Raw genomic sequence first — 9,192 nt, 5'->3', positions numbered from 1 at the left:
TCTCCCTTCCCCCTTCCCCCTTTCCAGCTTCCCCTTCTTTTCTTTTTCCCCATTTTTCCTTCTTTATTCCTTTTCACTTCACCCATTTCATTCACAGATTCACATACCACAGTTGTCTTTCATTACGCACATATCCACACAGCAACACTGCTTCACACATGACAGGGCCTTGCTTTCCGGCGTCGTTATTACGTCACTACGCACGCCGCGCCTGCGCAGCAGCGTAATAACGTCACCAGAAAGCGAGGCCCGGACCCTGCAGAAGATGCGCAAGACACCGGAGGATCGCGAAGAAGACACTGGAGCAGCGGGACAGCATCGGGAGCCCCTGGAATAGCAGCGGGAGCAGTGAGGACCTGGTCCGGAGCGGCGGGGACAGGTAAGTATAACTTCCTATACTTTACATTGCACGGATCCCTCAACATACGATGGATTCGACAAACGATGGGTCATTTGGAACGAATTACCATCGTATGTTGAGGGACCACTGTATTTATATATATCATTAATTCATAATGTCTTAATCTACTGTGTTTTACACTTGTCTTTATCACACTTTTTTGCACATCCTCACTCCCCTTCCTTCACTACTCTATTTGTCTCACAAGTTCTGTATATGTATATGTTATTGGTACCAATAGAGAGCGCTGTACCGTTATTGCTAACATGTCATTGTGCATTAGCCCAATAGATGGCGCTGTTTGTTAAGTTCTTACTATGTTTTTGTGCGCACGTCATGGGATCTCTGGTCATGTGTCTGCTGTTGCTTGGCGATGGCTGGTCACATTGCCTCGCTCCCATACGTAGCGCTTACTGGAAGCCCTGTTTATGGACTCAGTGTGTTCTTTCGTCGGCTGGTTCCGGGTATTGCGGTCACGTGATCCCGACGTCACACGCCGGTGACCGCGCGTCTGCATATCCGGCCCCATTCCGATGACGAACACACTGCGCCACGCCACTCTCCAGGTAACACAGCTGTTCTGTATCTGCTATTATAATACTATAGGGTGATTGGGCATGAGTCAGTATAAATATGTACCACCATTATGATTAGACCACTCCCGGAAGAAGGACACAAATCCGAAACGGACGTAGGGGTGGACGTCTCTCTGTTGCACTTTCTGCTTGCACATGTAGGTATTTTGCTGCTGTGATCCTGCGCTTGTACTGTACTTTAGCACTTTATGTATATATAATGATGCACTGAATCTGGATACAGCACTGTATTTTTGCTAGACTGCTATATATAGAAATCTATTACCTTGAGGTGCTATGCTGGCATTTCTAGCAGCTTCTATATGAGAGATGTTCCTTATTTGTCAGACGCCAATCCTGTTTTTATTGTAATTTTAATTAATAAACATTATTTGCATTCACGCTGTTGTCTGCCACAGTTTCTTTGCTATATAGGTTTGTGTATTCGTGTTTCCTGTATTGGCAGCATAGATATGTCCATATATACATAGCCTTAGGAGTACCGTAGGGACGTATTATAGTTCCCCCCCTATACTAGGCTTTTTACTGTGTTCTGTTGGTGTTCTCAGTGCTACTAGATAGGATTTGTGCTTGAGCTGAATCGCTGCTGTTCTGTGCAACACACTGCTCTCTACCCATCTCTGTAATAGACGGCTGTAGTGACTGGGAGGTGAATTGCTGCAGTAAGAATGCTTTTCTGTGCAACACACACTGCTCTCTGTCCCTCTGTGCAACAGAACGCTGACATGACAGGAAGGTGAATCGCTGCTGGAAAAATGCTTTTCTTGCCAACACACAGCGCTGTCTGTCCCTATCTATCTCTCTGCAGTGTAATGAATGAATTGACTGGCCGCAATATGGCTGACGATTATACAGGGCTGTGACATCACAGGGGTGATTGGCTGCTGATAGGCTGCATCCTGCATGTGATTCAGGGTCATCCCGCCTACCGTTGTTCCCGCCTTCCCAGGATTCCTTGCCCTATGTCCTCACATGTGGATCCACCATTTTAGATGCCCTGGAGCCAGGACCGCACTAAATGGAGTTCACAGCGATATTTGCATTTGTTGCTAATCAAATTTTTCCTGAAGTTCATAATGAATTCAGATTCGTCAGATTCGATTCGCTCATCCCTAATCTGTAGTTTTTATCAGTACCATGTAGGTATTGATCGGACATTGTGAAAGCTTTTCATTCTTTTTTTAATGGAATCTGATGTGATCAAAATACCTGTAATTCTGGTGTTTGGTATTTTTTATGTTTACTCTATTCACCATGTGGTTTCATTAATGTATTAAAATATTTTGGACATTTTCACTCATGGTGATACCAAATATTTTTATGTTTATTTCTGTTTACACTTATTTATTGAAAAATTGGGGGAAAAAAGGTGGTTATCCGAATTTTATGAAAGGGTTAAAACTGTTGTTGTTGTTGTTGTTTTTTGTTACACCTTCTTAGTCTCCAAAGGGACATTAGACAGCTTATACAGATCAAATCAGTACCTACAGTATCTCCTATAAGTGAGTCTACCCCCTATATATATATATATATATATATATATATATATATATATATATATATAAACAAAGAATAAGTTGGCCAGCACTATTGATTCCAAACTATTATATGCTTTATCTATATCTTTGTGCTAGCAGTGTGCTGCTGTATTCTCCTGTTGCTGTATATTTAGCCCAGCAGCCTGCACCTGTAAGCCAGGTCCATATAATAGTTTGGAATCAATAGTGCTGGCCAACTTATTCTTTGTTTGTATTACACATACGGGGGAGTGGCTACCCCCATGTTGGTTCTTGCACCCCACCCACCTCTATCAGGTGTATATAAGGTGATTTGGATGTTCCAGATCTTGCAATGCCTGCTGATCTATTCACACAGAGGCATATTCATAGTGTAGGGTCCATCCCAATGAGATCACCTTACCGTGGTGGGACGGTCCAAGCTATTTAGCCGCCAAATTGCAAGCTAAGTATCTCACTATTTCATTACTGCACCATAGCTGAATAGCTTCTCATGTTGTAACTATATACTCATGTTTTATCTGTATCTTTGTGCTAGCAGTGTGCTGCTGTATTCTCCTGTTGCTATATATATATATATATATATATATATCTATATATATACAATCTCACATATGTGACTCCACCCCTCACATTATATACAGTATCTCCCATAAGTAAGTCAACTCTCCTCTACTAAATGCTGTTAGTCCAATAAAAAAGATATTACAAGATACTGCAACAATTTTGATATGCTTCTATATATATATATTATCTCACATAAGTGACTCCACCCCTCACTTTTTTATGTCTTTTCTTTTATCTTTTCATGTGACAAAACATGAAATGACCCACTGCTTAATATAAAGTAGGGAGTGCACGCCTGTACAACAGTGTTTAACCCCTTCCCGACCAATGACATACCTGTACGTCATGAGTGGCAAGGTGTTCCCGACCCAATACATATAGGTACGTCATGAACATTTTTGCCGCTACTCACGGCATCCCGCAGCGCCGGTAACATGGTGGCTATCACTGATAGCCAGCCATCTTACCATGCGACCATGGGGGGTTTCATCCCCCCCCCCCCTAGCGATCGCTGCTATCAGCTGGTCAAATCTGACTAGCTGATAGCAGCGTTTCGCTATGAGAATACTTAGCAGCGCGGTGTGTGAGTCCGGATCACGGGGATCTGTACACACACCGCTCTGCTAAGTGTCCCTGACCCGTCCCCCAGCATCACTTACCCGGCCATGCGGTGTCCCGAGCGGTCCCGGCGCAAGCGGCGTCCTCCAGGCGGTCCCGGAGGTGGTGCGTCCCCGCGGTGAGTTTGCAGCAGCAGGGCAGCATCTTCATTGGTAGCAGTGAGATCGCCGTAAAGCGATCTCACTGCTGCCTCTGGGAGTTTCAAAACTGCAACTCCCAGCATGCCCAGACAGCCTTTGGCTTTCTGTGCATGCTGGGAGTTGTAGTTTTGCAACATCTGGAGGTCCACAGTTTGGAGACCACTGTATAATGGTCTCCAATCTGTGCTCTTCCAGATGTTGCAAAACTACAAATCTTAGCATGCTCAGTCTTTCCAGGCATGCTGGGAGTTGTGGTTCTGTAACATCTGGAAGAGCACAGATTGGAGACCATTATACAGTGGTCTCCAAACTGTGGACCTCCAGATGTTGCAAAACTACAACTCCCAGCATACCAGACTGCCCTAGCATGCGGGAAGTTGTAGTTCGGCAACATCTGATCCTTCAGATATTGCCGAACTACAACTTCCAGCATGTCTGGGCAGTCTGGGCATGCTGGGAGTTGTAGTTTTGCAAGAACTGGAGGCACACTAGGTGGGAAACATTGTCCGTTTCCTACCTCAGTGCCTCCAGCTGTTGCAATTGTTGCAAAACTATAACTCACAGCATGCACTGACAAACCATGCATGCTGGGAGTTGTAGTTTTGCAACAGCTGGAGGCACACTGGTTTGGAAACAATAAGTTAAGTAATAAACTTTCAAGTGTTTTGCAACCAGTGTGCCTTCAGCTGTTAGATAACTACAACCCCCAGCATGTACGGACAGCCAAAGGGCATGCTGGGAGTTGTAGCAGTATGCATCTAGCTGTTGCATAACTACAAGTCCCAGCATGCCCTTTCGCTGTAACTGCATGCTGAGAGTTGTAGTTTTTGTAACAGCTGAAGGCACACTGGTTGCGAAAAACCAGTTTGTTATCTAACTCCGTGTTTCGCAACCAGTGTGCCTCCAGCTGTTGTAAAACTACAACTCCCAGCATGCACTGACAGCCAAAGGGCATGCTTGGAGTTGTAGTTTTGCAACAGCTGGATGTTTGCCCCCCTCCTCCCCCCAATGTGAATGTACAGGGTACAGGGTACACTCACATGGGCGGAGGTTTACAGTGAGTGCTGCAAGTTTGAGATGGCGCAAATTTTGCGCTGCAGCTCAAACTCCCAGCAGCAAACTTGCTGTGAACCTCTGCCCGTGTGACAGTACCCTAAAAACACTACACTACACTAAACTAAAGTAAAAAGTAAAAAACACTATACACATACCGCTACACAGCCCCCCTCCACAATAAAAATGAAAAATGTCTGGTACGCCACTGTTTCCAAAACGGAGCCTCCAGCTGTTGCAAAACAACAACTCCCAGTATTGCCGGACAGCCACTGACTGTCCAGGCATGCTGGGAGTTTTGCAACAGCTGGAGGCACCCTGTTTGGGAATCACTGGCGTAGAATACCCCTATGTCCACCCCTATGCAAGTCCCTAATCTAGGCCTCAAATGCGCATGGCGCTCTCTCACTTTGGAGCCATGTCGTATTTCAGGGCAACAGTTTTGGGACACATATGGGGTATCTCCGTACTCTGGAGAAATTGCCTAACAAATTTTGGGGGCTTTTTCTTCTTTAACCCCTATAAAAAGGTGAAGTTGGGTTCTACACCAGCATGTTAGTGAAAAAAAATAAATTTTATACACTAACATGCTGATGTTGCCGCATACTTTTCATTTTCACAAGAGGTAAAAGGGAAAAAAAGACCCTCAAAATCTGTAATGCAATTTCTCCCGAGTACGGAGATACCGCATATGTGGGCGCAAAGTGCTCTGGGGGCGCACAACAAGGCCCGGAAGGGAGAGTGCGCCATGTACATTTGAGGTGATTTGCACAGGGGTGGCTGATTGTTACAGCAGTTCTGACATAAACACAAAACATTAAATATCCATATGTGACCCCATTTTGGAAACTACATCCCTCACGGAATGTAATAAGGGGTGCAGTGAGAATTTACACCCCACTGGTGTATGACAGATTTTTGGAACAGTGGTCTGTGAAAATGAAAAATACAATTTTTCCTTTGCACAGTCGACTGTTTCAAATATCTGTCAAACGCCAGTGGGGTGTAAATACTCACTGCACCCCTTATTAAATTCCATAAGGGGTGTAGTTTCCAAAATGGAGTCACATGTGGGGGGGTCCACTGTTCTGGCACCATAGGGGCTTCCTAAATGTGACATGCCCCCCAAAAACCCTTTCAGAAAAACTCACTCTCCAAAATCCCATTGTCGCTCCTTCCTTTCTGAGCCCTCTACTGCGCCCGCCAAACACTTTACATAGACATATGAGATGTTTATTTACTTGAGAGACATTAGATTACAAATTTTAGGGTGATTTCTCTCCTTTTACCCCTTGTAAAAATTCAAAAATTGCGTCTACAAGAACATGCGAGTGTAAAAAATTAAGATTTTGAATTTTCTCCTTCACATTGCTGCTATTCCTGTGAAACACCTAAAGAGTTAAAACACTTACTGAATGTCATTTTGAATACTTTGGGGGGGGGGGTGCAGTTTTTATAATGGTGTCATTTATGGGGTATTTCTAAGATGAAGACCCTTAAAATCATCTTCAAACCTGAACTGGTCCCTGAAAAAGTAAGATTTTGAAAATTTTGAGAAAAATTGGAAAATTGCTGCTGAACTTTGAAGCCCTCTGGTGTCTTCCAAAAGTAAAAACACGTCAATTTTTTGATGCAAATATAAAGTAGACATATTGTATATGTGAATCAATATGTAATTTATTTGGAATATCCATTTTCCTTACAAGCAGAGAGCTTCAAAGTTAGAAAAATGCTAAATTTTCAAAATTTTCATTAAATTTTAAAAAATTTTACCAAGAAATGATGCAAATATCAGTGAAATTTTACCAATAACATAAAGTAGAATATGTCACGAAAAAACAAACTTGGAATCAGAATGATAATTAAAGCATCCCAGAGTTATTAATGTTTAAAGTAACAGTGGTCAGATGTTCAAAAAATGCCCAGGTCCTGAAGGTGAAAATGAGCTGGGTCATGAAGGGGTTAATGTTGTGTCCCCTCAAAATAACTCAACACATTCATTAATATCTAAACCTTGGTAACAGAAGTGAGGACACCTCTAAGTGGAAATGTCCAAATTGGGCCCAAAGTTTCTATATTTTGTGTGGCCCCATTATTCTCCAGCACCACCTTATGCCTTTTGGACATGGAGTTCACCAGAGCTTCACAGGTTGTCCCTGCAGTCCTCTTTATCCTCCATGATGACATCACAGAGCGGGTGGATGTCAGAAACCTTTCCACCACCTTCTGTTTGAGGATGCCCCACAGATGCTCAATAGGGTTTAGGTCTGGATACATACTTGTCTATTACCTTTACCCTCAGCTTTTTTTTACAAGGCAGTGGTGACACTGCCGTGCCCGGCACACATGGTATACTGGAGGGGCACAGGGACTTCTCTGTGCAGTTAAGGCTGAGGACACGGTGGAGGATGAGGAGTCATACACTGTCACAGTACCAACGGCCTGAGACCGTGGAGGCGGAAACGGCATGACCTGTCCAAATTGCAGTTGTGGCTGTGCAGGAACCACATTTACCCAGTTGGCCATAAGGGACATGTATTGTCCTTGACCATAGTTACAGCTCCAAACGTCAACGCTGCCATGCACTTTTGTACACACCGACAAGCTCAAGGACTGGCCCACCTTCACTTCCACAAAATTGTGCAGGGCTGGTACTGCCTTCTTCGCAAAGAAATGACGGCTTGGGATTCTCCACCTCGGCTCAGCACAAGCCATCAGTTCTCTGAAAGGTGCAGAGTGCACCACTTGAAAAGGGAGGGACTGCAGCACCAGCAACTTGGACAGGAGCACATTCAACTTCTGCGCCGTTGGATGGGTGGGAGCATACTGATGTCTCTTGGACTTGAACATGGCTTTGCCGATGGATTGTTGGCAGAATGACTGAATTGAAGTAGGAGGAGCATCTGGAGCAACAGAAGATGGGTATGACATACAGCTCCCTTCGGTGACGCTGCATATGATGGCCATGGTGCCAACATTGGGACCTTGGCCCCGCTTCACCTTCGACGGACACATCTTGCATGTGGCCATTTTAACCTCCTCTGGATGCTTGATGAAAAACTGCCACACCGCCGAGTATCTGATTTTACCAACAACAGTGCACAATACTTGAATGCTACTGCCGCCGACTCCAGGAACTTCTGTTCCACTACCTCCCATGAAGGTATGCTGCAGCAAAGCAGGTGGTCTCCCCCGGGCACGTTTGGCTCCAGACTTTCCACTTCTGACAGCATGCTGACTTCCAACCATGTTGCTGGCTCATCTGCTGCCTCATGGACAACCTGCAACTCTCTTCTCCTGATGATTATGAAGCCCTTTCTGCACCCTGCTCCCAAGTGCAATCAGCTTCCTCATTATCAAGTTGTGTCTGCAAGTCACTGATGTCCTCCTCAGGTTCCTCAACAGTGTCTGCTTCAGGAGCCTGAATGCTGGCAACACCACCTCCCACGTCACTCTCCTCATCACTACTTGTCCATCTAGCGGAGGAGGCAGCGCATGTCTCCTCCACTTCATGGCTGGTCAGTAGCTGCTTACTGTCCCCTATTAGATCATCCTCACTGAAAAGTGGGGCTGAACCCACAGCATAAGATACTTCTGTAGCGGAGGAATCAGCATAGGACAGAGGCAATTGGAGGACAGGGACTGCTCCCGGGCCATGCCAACTGAGGATTGTGTCTGAGGAACCCACCAACTGTTGACTGGGGGTATCAGATGTCACTTGTGATGAAGTGGATGACCGTGTTAACCAATCCATGATGACAGATGGGTTGCTGGTTGAGACGACTCCTGCTGCAACTCGCCCCTACTCTGCTGTGACCTCTGTCTAATGAATTTAGGCCTCTGCCACTCCTCTGTCCACATCCTGGCACTTTTCTGCCTAAAATACTTAGTGCGTATACGAGGGGAGGACAATATTCTCCACTAAGCTTAAAACAGTATTTGTCTACAACACCAGCAGGTGTGTACTTTGTCCTTTCACAATATATAGACCCTTCAGACTTTAACAAAATGGCACACTACGTAGATGTACTCATGTGGTATGCATTTATGAAGGCAGTAGAATGTGCTCCACTACGCAAAACAGTATTTGTCTACAACACCAGCAGGTGTGTACTTTTGGCTGTCCTTTCACAGAATGTAGGCCCTTCAGACTTTAACACCTTGGGCTTGAGGTGAATCACTGCTTTAATACACCCACAATTGCGTTCAATCTTTCCGCCTCCACTTTCTGTGCTTTTAGGCTGGATTCAGGCTTGAGGGGAAATGCTGCTGTAAAAAAGCTTTTCCATGCAACACACTCC

This window comes from Hyla sarda, chromosome 4 (genome assembly GCF_029499605.1).
Source record: "Hyla sarda isolate aHylSar1 chromosome 4, aHylSar1.hap1, whole genome shotgun sequence".
NCBI classification, from domain to species: Eukaryota; Metazoa; Chordata; class Amphibia; order Anura; family Hylidae; genus Hyla; species Hyla sarda.
The sequence above is the reverse complement of the archived record's forward strand: the minus strand, read 5'-3'. Positions refer to the sequence as shown.